The sequence below is a fragment of the Manacus candei genome, unplaced genomic scaffold, assembly GCF_025592945.1.
Source record: "Manacus candei isolate 608988 ecotype Guabito, Panama unplaced genomic scaffold, ASM2559294v1 h1tg000057l, whole genome shotgun sequence".
NCBI lineage: Eukaryota > Metazoa > Chordata > Aves > Passeriformes > Pipridae > Manacus > Manacus candei.
The window spans coordinates 1,554,301-1,574,254 of NW_026138105.1; the positions used below are offsets into that span (position 1 = coordinate 1,554,301).

At 43.3% G+C, this 19,954-nt stretch overlaps 1 protein-coding gene across 2 annotated transcripts in view; it reads left to right on the forward strand.

Moving 5' to 3' along the window:
• The window catches only part of NDRG3 (NDRG family member 3), a 59,583-nt gene continuing 39,629 nt past the window's right edge, over positions 1-19,954 (forward strand). For both annotated transcript variants that reach the window (XM_051803322.1, XM_051803323.1), the window contains exon 1: positions 1-98. The gene's annotated coding sequence lies outside the window, so the exon portion shown is untranslated. The remainder of the gene's footprint in view (positions 99-19,954) is intronic.

Below are 19,954 nucleotides of genomic sequence, written 5' to 3' on the forward strand. Positions count from 1 at the left end.
ATGCTCTCTGCCGCGCCGCCCCCCGCGCAGGGCGGCCCCGCGCAGGCGCAGCGCGGGCGGTGTCGCGGCGGGTGGAGAGCGGCGGTCCCGCGGTGCAGGTGAGCCCCGGCCCGGCCCCGCGGGTCTGCCCCGGCCCCGCGCTCCTGCCTTGCCCGGCCCGGCCCCGCGGGCCCCGCGTCTCCGGCCCTGCCCCGGCCCCGCCCCGGCCCCGGGACGCGCCGCCGCCCCCGGGCAGCAGGTGCCGCGCGGCGGCGGCGGGCGGGCCGGGCTGAGCGGCAGCCGCGCCCGCGGGCACCGTGTGTCCCGGCGCGCCCGGCTCCGCGGCCGCCGGGGGGTCACGGCGGGGCCCCGCTGAGGGAGGTGGCGGCGGAGAGACCCGCTGACCCCGCGCTGGGAAATGACCTCTCGTCGCTCCGCCGGGGAGCGGGAGAGACGCCTCGGGAGTGTACGGGTTTATTGCGGTCCCTTCATGTAAATAGCGCTCTGCTTGCTCTCATCTACTTGCTCTCATCTGTAGCTTTCCTTCCTGGTATTCACATCTCGAAATTCTCGTTTGTATTATTTAGTTTGGACAACGAAAACGGGGTGGTTTTCTTTATTTCGTCCCTGTCTTGTCGGAACATGAATGGGAAAGGAATAGCTTGTAAAAGATTTGTTGATTAGAGTCATCACATTAGGTTAATGTCTCTTTTTTTTTCTATTTTGTATTTAATGTGAGTCACAAGGAGCTACAATTAAGCTACAATTTAAAACATTTTAGCAAAATCAGATGGTTCTGCTGTCTCACAGCCCCTGGTTATGAGGTGCTGCCGGAACAGGGGGTGTTGCAGAGCAGGTGAGGCCTGTCCTGGCTCCCGGCAGGGGCTGGAGCCGAGGGGGTCCCGCGGAGACTGAGAGCCTGGTGTCTGCCCCGTGCTTTGGGTGCTCCTGAAAGGAGGCTGGAACCCGTGTGTGATCACAGCATGTGAATCGCTGTCAGCTTGGAGCAGGACTTGTGTGACTTTGTCACACTCGTGTTTGCTCCAGAGAATAGGAAAGATCTGGTAAGGATCAGCGGAAATTGCATCTGGGAAACCCAGAAGAGCTTTTGTGTTTGAATGCTGAGGTGATGAGAAGATGGGGGTTACAAGCGGAGAAGAATGCCCCATTCCTGGAAGTGTTCAAGGACAGGTTGGGCAGGGCTTGGAGCAACCTGGTCTAGTGGAGGGTGTCTCTGCAGGGAGTTGGAAGTGGTTGAGCTTTAAGGTTCCTCCCAACCCATTCCTGGGTTCTATAAAGAATCTGCTTCTGCTATCTGTGCCAGGCATGCTCATGAGTCTCCTGTATTCAGGAGGACTTGGGGGCTTATTGGTTTAGCTTGTGCCTTGCCTTACCTGTAGAAACAACAGTCTTCCAAGTTCTGGAGCCTGTCAAACCATGTTTGGCACCAGTGGATCAGTCTGTGGTGAAAAGCGAAAAGGTGATGTAAAGTCGAAGAGCTAGGTTTAAAATTAGTGTGGTTGTTTTCTAGTGTAATAATTTACTTGGGCTGGGGGAGCAGAGCTTACTAGATGCCTCTCTTAGTGAATTGGGGGTAGATCCCTGAAGGAGCAAGAAGATTGCTAGGATTCATCTGGATTGTTGGCCACTGGACTGGGGATTGTGGAGGGAGCTCAGGACTGGCAGTGATTGTTCCAATTTCATTTATTTGTTTGGAATTTTGAAACTTAGCTTGTGTGTGGCACACAAGGCATGGAAACTTGTCTTGAGGGCAGCAGCTTGGTGTGGGCTATATTTGGCTTGTATTGAGATGTTTGCAGGTGTAGAAGCGGAAATGTTACACAGTGAAAATTAAACAATGCTATACAATTAAAATTGCACAACTTCTGGAAGCAGCATTATTGGAGGCTGTAATTACATTCCTAGCTACTCATCTTGTATCTGAGGTTAAAAATTAATTGAAATGAGCAAACGTGTTTGATTTGCATTTTCCTGGTCTCTGATCGCCTTCAGAAACCCTCCAGTGCTCCTGTTTGCAGCTCATATTTCACATCGTTCATGTATGACACAGTCATCAGTGTTTTTCATTGGTAAGTGTGGTGGTACATTTAGATTTCAGAGGCCTTATTACGTACGACATGTATTTTGGTTCCTTAAAGATATACTAGAAAATTTTCTTGAAGATATTACTGGGACATTTTTGCTTAAACATTCCTCTGTTGTATGCTCAAGGTAAACATTATAGCAAAGTAGTAATATATAGCTATTTCAATAAGAAGCACAAAAAATTGCAATCATAGTATAGTTTAAGTACAAAAATAAAAAAGGAGAAAGCAATTCATCTTTAATTTTTTGGGGGTTGGTTTTCACATGTAAGAGACTAAGGATTTTAATTTTTAATTACTTAATTGTCATTCTCATAAACAATAACTCTACTGGATTGCCAGCACTATTGCTTCCTGGAAAATGGTGAAGCCAAACCCTCAGTTTTGTTTCCGTAGGCAGTGCTAACACCATAACCCCCCCTGAGCAGGGTTTATCTTGTGCTCATCATGTCAGCTGTGTCTTGGATACAAGTAAATCTGTGTGTGCTGCCTAAGCCCGTGCTGGGCACTGCGCAGGGCTGGCTCAGGCTATTTGTGGCTGGGATTATTAAGGCCTGGTTTAACCCACAGTGGTTCCATGAGAGCAGAGGAGGGGTTTGCCGCTGTTTCCCCGTGTAATGTTGAAGACAATGTTCCTGATAGGTGTTTCAGTGCTTCTCAGTGGTCTCGTTTTCACGTGAATGTGGTTTGGGAGGAAAAATAAAACGCTGCATTTGCTTTTCCCTGGGAATTCTCAGTGTTCTGTCCAGTCAGGTTAGTTATTAAGCAGAGCAGTTCTGATTTGGTCCTGCCATGAAAAGGGCTGGGTGACTGTGCAAACCAGAGTTGATGAGAGATTTCTATAACCTCACTTGGGCTTCAGTTCTGTGCTTGTAAATTCTGAATTGTAAATGGGACTTACTGGATTTTTAATGATCTTATTGATCACTCACTGTTTTCTATGTGGTCATATCCTCTTGTCTTCTGTGACTGATGTAGCACACTTTGTTATAGTAAACCAGTTGGTGCTGTGGGAAGCATGGAAGGAACGGCTCTGTTTTCATTTGGTTATTGTCCTTCCCAGGCTTGGATGTGTTTCTCTGTTTAAAGTGGGCATAGTTCCCCAAAGAGGTGTTCCTTATTTTACATAGTGTAAAAACAGTAGAGGTTTTGAATGCAATGTTTAGTTTTGAAGTAACCTTTACTGTTCAGTCGTGTATAAACCAGATTCTCCTTTTAACTACCAGATGGATTAAAAATGTGAAACTGACACTTTCCACCCCCCCCCAGAGCTGGAATTGTGACTTTTACCTGTGTGTTTGAACAGAGGAGATAGGCAATCTGCAGCTTCCTTTTCTTCTGTATTTTAGTCATGGAGCTGTGTGTTACATCTTAAACTGGCTGGCATGCTAAAGGGCTGGTCCTATTCTTGCTCTGTCTCGTACCACCTTCAGCATTTACTGGAGGTTTTCCTGATCCATTTTAGTTTGCTAAATAATCAGAGCACTAATCCAGCCCCTCTGTGTCCTCATGTCCCCAGAAGATCAGCTTTTGCCCGGTAAGCAAGCTGAATAAGTTCAAAGAAGGGCTGAGGAGTACCAGAGACCTAATTGATTTTTGCAGAGTAAGAACAGCCGTAGAGTCAGGTGGAACCATCTAGTCTGCTGTTCTTTCCTAAGAGTGATCAAAAAGAGAAGAGCATAAGGTCAGGATATGTTATATAAACCTTTGCCTGATGGCCCTCTTGTCTCTCCTCAGCTGTAGGATGTCAAGAGTTAGATGTTGTTTGCTTTTATTTTGTTCACGCTTAATGCATTTTTCTGTGAACTAGAATGTGTCTCACATCTGTTTGAATGTGTGGCACTGCCACGTCCCAGGGGAGACCTTCCAGAGCACAGAATCATCTTGTAGGTGCTGACTACCTCTGCTTGTTTTCTTTTGAACTTGACAACTGCTGACTTCATTTCCTATCTCTTAGCTGTTGTATTGTTTAGACACAGTGAACAACTGATCTTGATTTACCTTCTCTGTTCAGCTGATGATTTTACAGGTTTCTGTCTTATGTCACTGCAGCAATCTCTGTTTCCAGGCAGAAGAGCCCTAGCCTGATTGATTATTCCTCATTCACGTTTTCAAACCTTGTTTCCTTGTAAAAAATATTTTCCCTTCCATTATGTCCTTTGGAAAGGAAGGAGCAGGCACTGCATCCAGCATTCAAGCTGCAGACATTCTATAGCTTTATGTGGTGATTTTATTACTAATAATTTCCTAACATTAGCTTTATTTTTTCATATGTTGAATGGCTTTGAGCTGATGCTTTAATCAGCCTGTTGTGACTCCAGCAAGATTTTCTGAGTATTAATGATCAGTTTGGAGCACACCACTCTATATGTGAAATAAGGACCACTTATCTTCAGACCGCTATTTTATTTGCACTGAATTTCATCTGTTATTTTATTTCCCTGTGGTTCACTCTCAGAGGGTTTTTTTGCGGATCTTCAGCCAGCCCTTCTCTTTGCTCTCAGAACAGCTCATATCCTCAGGAGACTTTCACTCCACTCCTTGCCCCTTTTTGCAGCCTGTTTATGAATACAGTGTGCAGCAGAGCACTGCAAAAGGCTCCTGGCTGACTCCCTCCCTGACCACTTATGCCTGTCCTCTGTGCTCTGTTTTCAGCTGGTTGTTAGTCCAGCCCTGGGCTTGCCCCCGGGGTTTCCGAGGTTCAGCCCCTGTCTGGGTGTGTCTGTGCGGCAGTTCCAGCGCTGCTCACGGAGAGGCTCTGCCTGTCCTGGGGTCCCTCTGGCACAGTGAGAGCCCAGGGTGCAAACAGATCTGACTGGAAATGAACCCAGCAAATTACAAATTAACGCTGAGTTAGTGTTGCTGTACTGGCAGTGTACAAACGTGGGGATTTAATTAGAATCAATTCAGTCAGATAAGTGCGTATTTCTGTGCTTGCTGCTGCTGGTTGAAACTGTGACCTTACAGGCTGAACTGTAGTCTAGACTGAGACAGTCTAAGTGTCTGTGCACACACTTTTCATTTCAAGTTGGCATGATTTTGATGCTGTAGTTAGATTAGCATGACTTGGTGTATGAATTACACCCAGGTACTAATTCAGTAGGGTTTGTGACTGCTTCTTGGACACTTTCCCTGGACTGAGGCAGAAAGACATGTGACCCTGGGTTAACATCTGGAATTCCTTAAACAAAGACAGTGAATAAGGAGAGGGGTTTAGTGCATTTATGTAAATTAATAGGGATCTAGTAATATTTTTTATCCTATATGTGGACTTCTATCATGCAATTGTTCCTAATAAATTAATATTTTAAAAATATGCAACTGGAAATCCACAAATTTTGTGATTGATACCCTTGCAGTGTTTTGTAAATGCTAGAATTATTTGGGGTCTGTGTACATTTAAGCTTCCTAAATACAGAGGATAAAGATCTTTAATGAAATTTCCATTTGCTAAATTGACTATTCTTGAAAATTTGTATCTGAATTCTCTGGTTTTGTTGTCACACATAATAGTTTTCTGCTGAGGGTTTTTTTGGGTTGTCTTTGTGTGGAGAACTGAAGTTAGGTGCTTATGTTTTTGCTAGGTTCTTTTGGCTGTGATAGTTTTGAAATTTATTACTTAGCCAACAAGGTCTGGGGTTTTTTTTGGTTTGTGTAGGTGTTTCTACCTTTGCATAGGCTGAAAGAAAAACTTGATTGGTGTAAAGGTATAGTTTTGTGGCTTGGATTGGTGTATTTTCTTTCAGAAAACGAGGGCTTATATGTGGATTTGTGCTTTATTTTCAAGGTGGTAGGAAGATGTGACTTGAGGAGTGGTTTAAATCTGCTTTTCTGTGCTGCCAGTTCAGGTGCTGCATGGCTTGTCTCTGCCTTGGTGGAGGACTAACATAACAGTGTTGGGAGTATTGAACAAGTACATGCTGCTCAGTTGGCAAAGAGGCATTTTTAGCCATTGTATGAGAACTCTACATTTACTGTTTTGCTTATGTAGTTCATTCTAACGTGGTTTTCATCAAAGAAATGGCCCTCTTTAGAAATTAAACTTCTTTTTTCCTTTAGCTTGGGTGAAAAGGTTGTCAAATACATATCATATGGTCTTAGAGAAGTCAGGGAAGGTTTTTTCTCATATTACAATGCAACTGGGCTTTATGCATGGGCTGAAGGAGAGAAAGGCACAGGACTTGGTGAAAATTTTCACATGGATTAGCTCAGCCACAGAACAAAACTATTCTTTCCTGATTAAGTAGTTAATTAGAAACATTCATTATTAAAAAACCCCAAATCAATAAGAGAATTTTTTTTTTGTTATTTCTAGGAGTAGGTGGATGGAACACCCAGCAAACGTTCCAGCCAATTCATACTTGGCTAATAAGTAGTTTGCCAGGTCACCTGGCAGTGAGTGGCCCCTCGGTTCCATCCCTGCACAGGGTGGTCATGGGGCATGGCAGGCTCTGGGAGTGCTCTGGAGTTGGGAGCAGAGCTGTGGGACCACAGGGCTGCTGGCTCCCAGCAAGGACATTGCTTTAAGAGGAGGGATATTATTCTTCAGCATTTTACACAGTGCAAGACCTGTATAATGCAAATGCTGTAGCTGCTGCTGCTGTGGTGGTGTTTATAAAATCAGGACGTCTGTTTGGTGAGGCCTCAGCTGTGCTGACCTGCAGTGCCAGGTCGTAGCAGTGTCTCCCTGGCCATACCATGGCCTGGTGGTGTTGGGCACTGCACTCCTGCACACTGCTGGGCCACAGGATTGAGTTATTGTAGCCAGGAGTCGGCATGGAGTCCTGCAGGGCTCCCAACTGCCGTTCTGTTACCGCCCTGTCACCATCAAGATTTCCACACAAATGTCTAAATTGCAAAAGGGCTGGACTTTTCCAGCAGTGTGGGTACAAAAGCACAGAGGGGCCCGTAGCTTTGTCCGTACCAAAGAGCCAATGAAGAAGTTCAGGTCGTCTCTGCCTAAGTGTCGTTTCAATGGGTTTTTTCCCAGTGTCACACTAAGGAAACCCCCAAGGCCTGCACCCCCTGGAGGAGCAGCCACGGGGGCTGTGTGCTGCAGTGACCAGGGGTGTCTCGGCCTGGGAACGCTCCCTTACAGGGGTCTTGCCATAAGAGAGGGAAGATTTAAAATATTCTTTCGGCCGCACTGAGCAGAACCATTGCACTGGCTGGGCAGTGCAGTGTGCAGTACCTTTGGGGCACTGAATTTCTGTGTTTTTAATTGATTTTAAGTAGACTTGGAGTTTATGGCTGTCCAGCTCCTGTAGTCAGTCATAGAAACCATCAGCATTTTTCCTGTTTCCTACATGCAAAAGGGTTATTCATGTGCAATTGCAAAGTGTGATGCTTGCAGTTGGAGAACACTCTTTAAAAAAAGGCTTAAAGCCAGGTTGATTTTGTTGTTCTTTAGCTGAGGTTATTCATGGTATTTGAATATGTGCTTGTCTGGATGTATTGCAGGTGGCCAAAGGATCTGAGACCAGAGTGCTTTGTGACAGTAACTGCTGCCTGATTTTGCTGAGGCTGTGCTCTAACAGAGGGAACCATCTCAGATGTGTGATGGTTACTCAGAGGTGTTCCTTGCCTTAAAAGTGATTGTACTGCAGCACTCCCTGTCTCTCAACCAGTGTTTCAGTTCCCACCCCAGACCTGCAGGCAAGTTAGAGACCCTTGCTGATGTGATTTTCTTAGGCACTATCCTGGTTTTTCTGAACTTCTGTGGTGGCATGCTGGAGCGCATGGAGATGGAGGTGCAGGGATAAAAAAAAACTGTCTCCCTCCAAAAAAAAGATTCTTACTTTCTGATATATCTATACTTTGGGTGGTAAATGGAAGATTTTTTACAATTTAGTTTTTTAATTGTTGGACTCAATGATCTTAGAGGTTTTTTCAAACCTTAATGTCATACCACCTTTCTGGTCCCTCTCTGACCAGAGATGATCATTCCAGGGCACTGATGGACACTCCTTGCACTCTTCTTACCAAATATTGTGGGGTTTTTGCTGTTTTGGGTTTGGTTTGGATTTTTTGTTTGTTTGTTTTGTTTCCTGTTCCTGTTGAATATTAATTGATACATTTTGTGTGATACGTACTTCCATGTTGTCTTCATGAATTCTTTGTAAATGCATATGAATGTTGGCAATGATTTCCACATTTTAGGTAGCCTGACAGTCCTGTATTTGGCTATTTGAGCAATTCTTGGAAATCTGGGAAGCAACCATGTCAGTGCCAGGGCTGCCTGGTCATGTGTGTACTCCAGAAGCTTCACTGGTATAATGAACCCCTCGGGCCCTTTGGAGAGTGATTGAGCTTACACTATGAGAAATGGCTTTTATTGTTATGCTTGCTAGTAATTGCCTAAATAAAGTGTTTTCAAGGGTAATTCTAGGCCACTAAAATTATACGTAAGCTGCCACTCACACCAGTATAAAAATGTCTTCAAAACGATTTGCAGAGCTTACCAGTTGGTTTCTCAGGAGGGGGGTCCTGTGCCTGTTCCACATGAATGCATTCCATTTTTGGTGGTGGCTTTAAGCGTTAGAAAATGATATTTCCTCACTGAACATTGTTTTTCTTGGCAGTGCAGTGACCCCTAAAGAGTTCTGATAAGTCTGTCATCTGCTTTTTTTTTTTTTTTTTTTTTAACTGTGATCCCGAAGGGAGAATTCCTGTCGGGTGTGTGCAGCGCTGTGAGGCGGAGCAGCAGATCCTTCGGGAAGGGACAGTGAGCTGAGTGCCCGTGTGGCACTGACAGACCTCGGCACACACGGCAGTGCTGGGCGTGGGCACCGAGCTGCTCTGCTCCCCTGCCCTCAGGACCTGCTCTGGGCTGCGAAAACGGCCTTCAGCTTCTTTTTTCCTTGTTTAAAAAATGTTTTGTTGGGGTTGCAAAACAAGCACAAGGCAGCCCTCAAAAGCCAGCTGTGGAAATGGTGTTGCACAGGATTTCTCAGACAGATGGAGGAGGCGTTCACTGAGCATTGTATTATCTTTTGTTGTCAGTAGTAGAAAAATAATGGAGGTTTTTCCTTGGGCCTTACAAAAGATAACTACTTTTCCTCTCTTGACTTTAATTGTTTCATTCTTCTTTATTAAAGACAGGAGTTTCTTAACAATGAAAGCAATAAAGCAAGCAGAGAAGCCTGTGATGTCTTTAAGAACAGAAGAAAGGAAGAAATAAGAAATAAGATAAAGTCCATTGTGTGGCATAGTAACCTTTGAAGAAATTCATAGTAGAATAGGAATATGAATTTAGGACTTTATATAAAGACAGGAGAAATACTGTCAGTACTTAATTTTCATAAAATAAGAAATGTTTAGGCAGGTATTATTCAACCCTTTAGGGAGGTCTCCAGAATATCAATCTCTGTACTTTCTCTCATTGGTAGGAAGTAGTTGTTGGGGAAAAAGATTGAAATGACCTGAAACACATTGCACCAGAAGGCCTAATTCTCTACTTGAGCATTAATTGCCTAAACTAAGAAGTCTTGCAATGCAGATAGCTTGCTTTTCTGTAGTTTTGATTCCTTTGATGTGATATATTAATGTTTTCTCAGATCTCTAGCCTTCAAATGTCATTCTGGGCTATGGATTGATTGCAAATACAGCACTTCTGCTGCTATTTTTATCATGTCTCCACATTAAAATGATCCACTTCTGTAGACACCATCATCAGTCACCTTGTTGGCCTAAAAATGACTTGAGGAAATACAATCTTTGTATTGTCAAAACTTTCAATAAGGAAAGGCTCAGAGAGTTTAAATCCTGATCTTGAAACATTTCCTTTAGTGAAGTCTGAAGTATTTTTATCCTATCATAAATCACTAGACTCAGATTTTCTTTTGTGTTTTAAAGAAAACCCCAGGTCTTCCGAGCAGCAGTGATTCCAGGTTGCTTTCCATAGTCTGGGGCCTCAGCTTTCAAGAGTGGTGCTCACCTTTCCATAAATCAAGGGACTTGTTCCATGCCCTTGGTCACTGCTTCCCTGTGGGTTCAAGCATCTGTGTGCATCAAAGGTACAGGGAGAGACAGGGTGCTGCCCTCAGAGGGTCTGCTTGGGACTCTGCTCTTCTGAGCTCCTGAGTGCAGTTGCAGCAGGAGGGGGATCTCTTTCTCTTGTCTGGCCAAACAGACAAGGACTGCAGTGATTTCTGGGCCACTATTAGAAAGTTCCATCCTTATTTTACTGGCATGCCTGTATACTTCTCATTTTTAAGGGATGAGCAGTCACATCTCCAAGCGGACAACTCTTCCTCTGAGCACCTGCATTAGCACAATGTGGTGATGGCCATCACCACTGGCCTGTTAAGGAGCTTGATTGAGCCAGTGCTGTGCTGTCTTTCTCTCTCATGCAGTGGCTAGATGAAGAGCAATGACTTTTATTACTGGTGATTTCATAATAAATAATAGAAAACAGCTTTCAACCTGCCCACAGGGCAGTGGTGGTGAAGGGAGGGCTCTATTTTACTCCAAACAAGCTGCAGAGGCATTGCAGGGGAAGTAGCCTTGGAGCTCTTACCTCTTTTTGGTTTCTTCCCTGATTACAGTTTCATTTGAAGGACAACCAAAACATTCAAATTCTACCTGAGGTGAATATTTAACGGAGTGTATCTGGTGCCAGTGCATCGAGCTGCAAGGGAAAGTGCTGGTCCCTTCATAAAATGCAAAGTTATTCCGTGCTGACTCAAAGATCCCAAAAGAAAAAGGACTCCCAGCATGTGTGGTTTGGTGAAGGAATTACGGAGAAAAATTTGTTATCCTGTGCTAGAGAGGAGGTTCAGACAGATCACAGAAACTGATCTCCTCTGACTTCACTGTGCTGAATAATGTCGACACAAGGAGCCGAGAGAACAGCCTAAAAAGGCATCGGGATGAACTTATGCAACGTAATCAGATCAACACATTGTTTTGAAAAGAAATGAACACCTGAGCCTGTGATGATTCCCTCTGAGCCCTTCCTTTGGTAGAAGCCCTTGAGCAAGGAGAGGAGTGTCCATCCCTGCTGCAGGGGATGGACGCTTTTCTCTTTGAAGCTCCCTGGCATAAACCTTGTGTAGCTCTTACATAAATGGAGCAAATGTACATAAAAGGACTAATTAAAAAAAAGATAAATTAAAAGTTGGGGTCAACTTGAGGTCTAGGGGGAACATATGAGCAACTTAGATTTAAAATTATGTAATAATTTTTTTTTAATGAAGTTCCCAACTCTGGGAGTAGAGGGGGAAACAGGGTGTTGTGTAGAAGGTTGCCTGCACATTTATGAAGATATGTGGCAGCATTAAGGCACATTTCTAAAGAGAAACTATGATATATCAACTTGAGGAAGCATGAAAAATAGTCCTACAGAGCAGTAAAATCATAGGAGTAATCTACACTGGAGCTCATTATCAGTGTAATCTGGCAAGTTCTTTGAGTATAAGAGAACTAGAGAGAGGTGACAAGAGAGAGCAAAGGCGTGGAATGAGGAGAGAGGAGGAGACATTAAACAGTTTAGGATTTTGCATCTCGGAAAGGAGCCACTGGGAGGACAAAAGGAAGTAATAAAGCTTTATGAAAGGAGGACTGGCACAGAAGGTGAGTGAAGAATATCTGGCATTTCTGAGACCATGAGGACTATTGGGACGTCCAATAACAATTTAGCTATAAATCAGACAGATGGAAGGTTTATTTTATACAGTGTTTTCACAATATTAGCCATTGCCAGAGAATGATGTGGAAGCCAAAAGCACAGAGAAGTCAGAGTTATAAAAATAAATGGAAGAGAGGTGACAAATTTATTTTTATCAGCAAACATACATTGTTATAGTAAAGGGAAGAGTTACCTTTGAGGAAACATGGAAAAATCCTATGACACTGAGTGATAAAGTAGCATTTTAAATTCAGCATAGTGAAGTAATGCAGCTGGAGAACAGCCCCCACTGTATGTGTACAGCAGTGAACTCTGAATTAGCTTTTCCAGACAGGGTGGGAACTGGGGGTTATAACAGGCAGTTCTACCAAAATATTATCTCAGTGTTTGGAAAAGCAAATTGAAGATTAGATACTTGTGGAAAAATAATAGTGATCAAACTAGGCAACCTGCTGGTGTGTAAAGTCCCAGTGCAGCCATGGTGTGAATGCTGCAGGAGCAGTGGTCCCATCGCTCTCAAAGCCCAGTGAAACTGGGAGACATCCTGACAAGGTTGATGGGAATGATCAGAGGTGTGGAGTGGCTTCCTTGTAAAGAATGATAAATTGATCAAAACTCTTCAGTTTCAAAAAGAGGTCTTTGAAGAGGGTGTGAGGGAAGCACGGAGCCTTAGCAGCACGGAGCATATGTGAACCCATTTTTCACTATCTCTTTTGAGAAAAGGACTAAGACCACCAAATGGAAATAGTGGGTGGCAGGCTCAAAATAAAGTAAGATATTTCTAAAGTGGGAGCATGACCTCCTCCTTTCTCTTTGGCACAGAGTTTTTAATCTGTTGGAACAATTCCCTGGATTTAAGCTGATTTATTCTGCAGTTAACACTTCATCAGAACGCTGTTCGTAGGGCTTTGAAAGCTTAACTCTAGAGCTCTGCTCACAAGAGAAATCCTTTCAAATGGTGGAGTAGGGATATGCAGCCTGGCTGTCTAAAACAGCCCCTCTGATCACTTTTCATTGGGAAAATCAGTGCAACTTCTCAACAGAGGGTTTTAGTGGAAATACCTGGTAAAGTCAAGTACGGTTCCTGCAGCTCAGAACAAACAGCCTGGCCTTGTGTCTGGTGTTCTGAGGTTGTGATTGGAGTATTAAAACTTCGTGGCAGCAAGAGCTAATGTACGCTCTGTGACCATGAGTTGGGATGGTGGCATTTTCTTATGCTGTGGTAGGACATCCAGCTTCATCTACTACAGGAATAAAACAATAAAAAACCAATTTGGGATTGCTCCAAAACAGCAGCAGGTTTTGCCTTCATGGAAACCAGACATGGTTCTAGTGTATGAGTACTATTTATTTGTGGTTTATTACCTGTGCTTTGTTGTGTTTGCATATTTATTGACAGAATTAATTTCTTGCCATTTTAGGCCAGTTCAGAGCACCTTGCTAAACATTTATTTACTGAACTGTAAAGAGAGACATCGCTAACTTAGACTCATAGACAGCTCAGAAGAATTATGCTTTGGGGTTGTGTTTAACATCTGCTTCTGACCTGCAGAATGGCCACTGGTCACAGAAGCGTGTCATTATTTCCAGCTCATTAAATAAAAGCTGTGACCTCAATCTGCAAATCTTTGAGATGCTCGGAGTTTGAAGGAGAGGAGTGGTGGGTTCTGCTGAGGGCCTTGCTCGGGCATGGCTGTGCCCGAGACTGGACTGGGCTCTGGAGGTGGTGAGGAAATGTTCTGGGTAAGGTGGGTTATTATCGTTTTACTTTTAAAGTGTTATTCTGATCCAGGGTAATTGGATTACTGAGTTTTCACAGATCACTGGGTGTGGAGAGATCTGAGAGCACTCACAGAGCAGAGCACAAGTCAGCTAAAATTCATTAGCTGACATTGCTGTGGGAGAGGCTCGAAAGAGAATCCACGCTTTGGTTCCCTGATGGTGGCTTAAACTAATATGATAGTCTTTTCCATTGGGTTTGGCACCTGATAGTACCACAATTCACCTGACTAATACTGTCTTAATTACATCTTATGGTACGACTATCCTTCTTCAGAACATTTTAAATATATTCTGAGGGTTTTTTTAGATATCATAGCTATAACATTGCAGTGCTGGACATGAGGTAGGTCGTGTATCTGCCGTTTTCCAAAAGGATATGGCAATGAGGCTTGGAGAGGGAGGGGAAAAAGAGTAAAGTTGGAGGAATAAAATCAATCCAGAAGTAACCAGGGCTCTCATTTTATTGCCAAGATGCTTGCATCAACAGTGTCTTTAAACTTAATTTTGCCTAAAGGTTAATATAGGAGAAATGTGCAGGTAATGTTACAAAAAGGAAATACTAAACCAAGTAAAAATATTTGATAATTTCTCTTGGGGTGAGTGTTGGCAAGCTAGCCTGTCTTTGGAGAAGGTATTGTCAAGAGGCTTTTTGTAGGGTCAGGACTGGTGTTCTAACCCTTCCCATTTGCCAAGAGCCTTGTGTTGGGAAGGTCCTTCTCTGGACAGCACATGCGAACTTCTGGGAAGTTGTGGCTGCTCAGAGCTGTGCAAATGGGCTGTCAGAAGGAGTCAGTCTTCAATATAGCCTGCAGAGTGTTACTTTATATTGTGTATTTTTGTTTTGTGACATTGGGATGAAAGTACTCTGGGTGTAATAGGTCAAGCTCTTGATTGTTTTTGTGACTGTCAGGGAAGGAGGGAGGCACTAAGCTCGATTTCATGGGTGAGGCTGCCTTACTGTTTTTTCTGCAGCACAAAGCCTGAGAGTAAATACCCTCTGTTCACAAGGAACAGCAGTGTTTCAGTGCACTGGGCAAGAAGCTTCTGCAGGACCTGAGAGAGATAGACCCTGTCTGAGGTACATGTAGATGTATAGGCAATTATCAGGTATACCACATCCTAGGCATTTGCTCTTGAACTCTCTGAGGCTGGATCTTGCACTGCTTAGATCCTGAGCAGTTCTTCATGTGTTTTTTTTTCTGGAAAGTAGTGAACATTTTTCAGAGTTGGCAATCAATTTAATATTAAGCCTGTTATTTTGACATATTAACATCTGCCCTGAAAAATCTACCAGATGAATTTCTGCTTCATCTATGGTTTACTGTGAAGTCTGACTTGACTCCTTATTCATTATTAAACAGTTTTAGAAAGGGAATTTTTAAATAATTCTGATGTGTGGCTGTAGCAGCCACACCTACTTATGGATATTAATTTTTCTTTTTACTTTAAGGTTAAAAATCTCATTGTTTATTCATCTGCCTTCCACTTGCAGCAAGGGAAATTTGCATTGGATTAAAGGAAACTATTTTAGCAGTGAGAGTGGTGTGTAATGCTAGAATCTACATCCACAGAGATTTGAAAATCCGTAAGGCCCTGAGCAACTGGATCCAGCTTTGAAATTACTCCTGCTTGCAAAGGAGTAATCTCTCCTCAGAAATCCCTTCCAGCCTCTGTGGCTCTGCAGTTGTGTTCGGGTCCCTGCCGTGTTCCTGCCGTGCCATCCTCACCCACGGAAGAGGCTGTCAACAGGCTTCTGAGAAACTTCCTCTTAGTAATTCTTACTCGAGAAATTAGTTTTAGACTTTGGTGTAATCAGCTTGTTCCCTCACTGTTGCTTTGATGTGGTGTGTTCTTGTCTCATGCTGGTTTCTGTGGAATGAAATCAGGAATTAATTTGCTGTAACCCAGTCTTTCTAAACAAGGAGGGGTTAAACATGAAACCCATGTGGTGGCTTAACTTCATTCAGAACTAGAGTATTAGAACTAGATCACTTGTATTGAGATCTTCAGTTAGTTTTAAAAGAAGTAATACCTTTATGTTTTGACATCCTCAGGGGTCTGTTTACAATAACTGCATGTCCTGGCTGGAGTGTCTGTGGGATCATGGGTTACCATTGTGAGATATGTGATGTGAAGCTGTCTTAAGCTTGTGAATGTTTTTGCAGCATCCCAGGTATATGAAACTGAATTTCACTTAATAGGAACCACCTTAACATACACTATGATTTCTTAATGACAATGAAGCTCTGAGTTGATCTAAACCAGGGACTTTGGTTTGTAGTAAGGAAGTTTGGGTGAGGAAAAAAGAAATTATTACTTCTAACTGATAATAAGCAAAAGCTATGCAGATTCAACCTACCTTTCTAAAAACTGTTCTTTTCCTGATATAAGTTGTTTGCCCAGTCCAGTTCACACATTAGATAGCTTTGGCTTCTGATTTTGACCACTCTAACGTGAATCAATGTGGGGATGAATGAGGAAAGGGAAGGAACGAAGGATGGAGCAAAAGGAAAGCAGATGTTCTTTCCTGCATAAAATGCCAACAGGGTTTGGGTTTGGAGGGACAGGATCTCACCAGGGAACGAGGCACCTTTAAGAGGATGTGTCTTTTGGACGTTGGGATATCTCAGGCAGTAATGGCCAGAGCTTTTGCAGGAAGATCTGAACTCACAAGCAACCAAGAATAACCACTGGAATCTGTGGAGAGCAAACTGGGTTTGGGTGCGCATGGAACCTGGTAAGTAGATCAGAGATTCCTCCTGGGACCTTATCTGACAAACTTAAAATCTGGGGAAGCATATTTGGTACAGAGTGCCATCCTCCTTTGACCTCCAGCTAGTTACAGAAAGGCATTCCTAATTCTATGGAAAACATCAACTGCCTTCCAATGGTATTTTACATATCTACCTTATATATAGTTTTATAACTGACATTAGACAGAAGTCATTCTTATGAATGATGTAGTGCTTAAGCAGCTGGTGTTTTCCATCCTGTCTCTCTCCTGTATTCATGCAGGTGTTTGCAAACTGCTCCTGAAACTCCTAAGGGGGGGTGCTCACAGTGGCTGAAAGAAAATGTGGTTCATTGCTGCATCACAGAATCACAGACTGGTTTCTGTTGGAAGGGACCTCAAATATCTCATTCCAACCCCCCTGCCACAGACAGGGACACCTTCCACTGCACCAGGTTGCTCTAAGCCCTGTCCATCCTGGCCTTGGACACTTCCAGGGATGTTTTTACCCTCTCTGAAATAAGACATTATGACCTGTTTTATCAAAAGGCTTCTATCCATTTCAGGAACTTATAACATGAATGCCCATGCTGATGCATACTTAGGTGTTCATTTACAGCTACAGCCCTGCTTACCTGTATCCAGGGAGCACCATGAAGACTGTAGTGAGTTAACTGCTTTATTTGTATATTTGCCTACTCTGATGTACATGATCCTCAGCTTAGACTGCAGGAGTTGGAGATGACTCCAGAGCTCGTTACGTGTCTGGTCCTCATGACATGAGCTTGTTCTGATGTTCATGTGATTGTCTGATAGGCTCCTTCAGCTCACTAAAGCAGCAGAAAGGTAGCCTGGCAAACAGTCTGCATTAAGTCTGCTCATGTTACAGCCAAGCATTCCAGACATTGCCTGGGGCAGGGATTGGGTTCTGCCTGCAAGGGGACAGAGCAGAGTAGAGAGCTGAAGGGTCTGATGTTCCTTTTCAGAGGCTGTCAGGTGAAACTTTAGTTCCTCTATGTCCTGAAATAATACCTTACAACAAGGCAACTCATAGTTCTGTTCTGTATCCACTCTATCTAAATGGATTAGAGGCTAAGTGCAGACCCCACATATCCTCTGGCAGCATAGTGAGCATGTACAGCATCTGCTCTCTGATTCAGCTGAAGAGCTAACGCTGCCCAAACACCTGGTTTCCTACAATCAAACCTCAAATCAAGGTCTTTGTAGTTGGCAGATTTAGAAAAAAGGAACTGAAGGAGCCTTTTCATCAGTCAGTTCACTGATCCAAGTGAAAGCTAGTCTTGCAAAAATACTTGAGAGAGGGAGTAAGCAGATCTGATTTGCCAGATTATTGCATAATCATTGGCCTGGTGCAAGGGAAGGAAAGGAAGGAAGTTCTGGCTGGCACAGGGGAGGAGAACAGGAGCACCCTTTTGGCAGCAACCCACAATTGTATTAAACGAATAATGAAATTTCCTCACGAATTGATTCTGAGTTGTCCTGTATCTGTTACTGGTTTTAACTGTGCTAACCAGAGTTGTTTCTTCTGGCCAGCTGCCTCAGGACAGGCATATAATTCAGCTTGACACAAGGATGGTTTCTACTTGGAAGTGAATTCACAGACTGGAAATGATGGGACAGCTGTACAGCAGTTGCAGTGGGTTTGAAGTAATGGCACTGATACTTCAGACTGTCCTTCAGATGGCACAGGGTGGGCCAAACTGAAAGGGCTTGTTCACTGAAGCTCAAGGAGCAGTGCTGCATGCATAAGGGGAAAATTTCATTATTGAGGAGGAAGGAGCAAAACCCATATAATAAAAATCTTATTTTAGCAATTTGTTTTTCATACAATGTATATGTGTTCTTAAAATTTATATCAGTCCCTTGAATGCCCCTTTTGCAAGCAGTTTGTAGCTAGAGCAGATGAAACTGCATCCTGAGACTTACATCTGTCTTCTGTGTACATTGATATTCTTATATTCAATACCCATCATTATTTAATACTAAACAATATATATTTGCTGTGATAAAACTTAAGGTCTCTCCCTTGTCCACCAGGGTGTATAACTTGGAACTGGAGATGCTGAAATGTTTGATCAGCTTTTGCCTGCAAGTATGCTACTTTCTGATGGCCAAAATCCATTTATTCAAGTTTGAATGAAGTAAGAACAGTTTGGGTTTGCTCTGTGAAGCTAGAAGTTGTTTAGATGTATAACATACAGAGCACAGTGAAAGGCTGTTCATTACCTGAATGAGCTGAACCCAGAAGCATTTGTGTCTTCTTAGCTGCTGAGGAGCAGAACTGTTTGTTCTTCTTGAGCTTTTCACATGTCTGTGATGATTTTTAAGTTTGGTTTATCCAGACTGCACTACATTACACTGCACATGCCAAGAGATGTGACCAAAACTACTGGATGCTATTTCTTCACTGGTGAATATGTTATGACATTGGATTTAGGTTGTACAATTTATATATATGAGTGAGCACAAAAAAATTAAATGAAAGTTGCTGTACAAATTTTTTTTTCTTATGCATTTGATCTCAGTATTCTTCTTCCATCCCAGTAGCACCTCACACAAATGAACTAAAAATGTCAGTCAAAATTGCATTACAAAATACAAAAACCGAGGTCTGACTAATTGCTTGTTTAGCTATACAATAACTTAAATGATGGTTCCTCCCACGCAGCAAGAAGGCTCAGTTGAGCGTAATGATTATATTATGGAATGGTTTGGGTTGGAAGGGACCTTAAAAATCATCCAGTTCTGACCCCCTGCCATTGGCAGCGACACCTTCCACTAGATCAGGTTACCCCAAGCCCGTCCAACTTGGTCTTGGATCACTGCAGTTTAACGTTTGGTAACCAGTGAAAATGCAACTTTTTCAATAAGATAAATAAAATGCAAAATCAACATTAAATTTCAGTAAATTGAAATGTGCTGTTTCATGATAAAAATTATTGTTAAAATCTCATTTAAACGGATTTCCAACCCACTCTGCCCTGGAACACTTTGCTTTGCTCAGTGCAGTATGTATTCACATTTGGTTAATTTTTTTCACTTAAAATGTAAAATCGCACTGTCAGTAGGAAGCATGGCTGAAATGAAGCAGAAACAAGCTTGAAAGTCAAACTGCAGAGGAAAGTGAAGGGTCTGGTGGAAAGCAGTCAAATTTCAGCATAAGCTGCTTAAGAGTAGGTTGCTGTTGAAGAGAGCATTTCCCGGAGAGTGAGTGCTGGGGAGCAAGTGAGGTCAGGTACAGAGTGATGAGTGCCTCTGCAGGTGAGAGCTCGAAGGTGGGGAGAGAGGGACAGAGAGGAGATGGCATGGGGAGAAGCTGCAGTGGATGCTGTGATGGTTACAGAGCTGATGAAGAGCTACAGATGTTTTGGTTTGGACAAACATCCAACCAAAACCTTCGAAAGCCCTCGGCCGTGCCTGCTGGGACCTCCTGAACTGCAGGGGTAGTGGAAGCAGGTGGCTCAGTAGAGATGAAAGAGTCCTTGAACAGATTCATTTGAACATGTCCTTTGCCATGAAACTGGTAAAAATGGTCTGTGGTTTTAGTTTGAGCTGTGCAAACTCTGACGCTGGGTAATGTGAGTGCTGCTTTAGGGTGATGCCAGTGGACATGAAGGGAACATGGGACATCATGTGAATCACATGACTGATGGTAGCAGCCACTGCTTATTTCATTTGCTTTTGGTGGAGCAGCTTATTCAGGGAAAT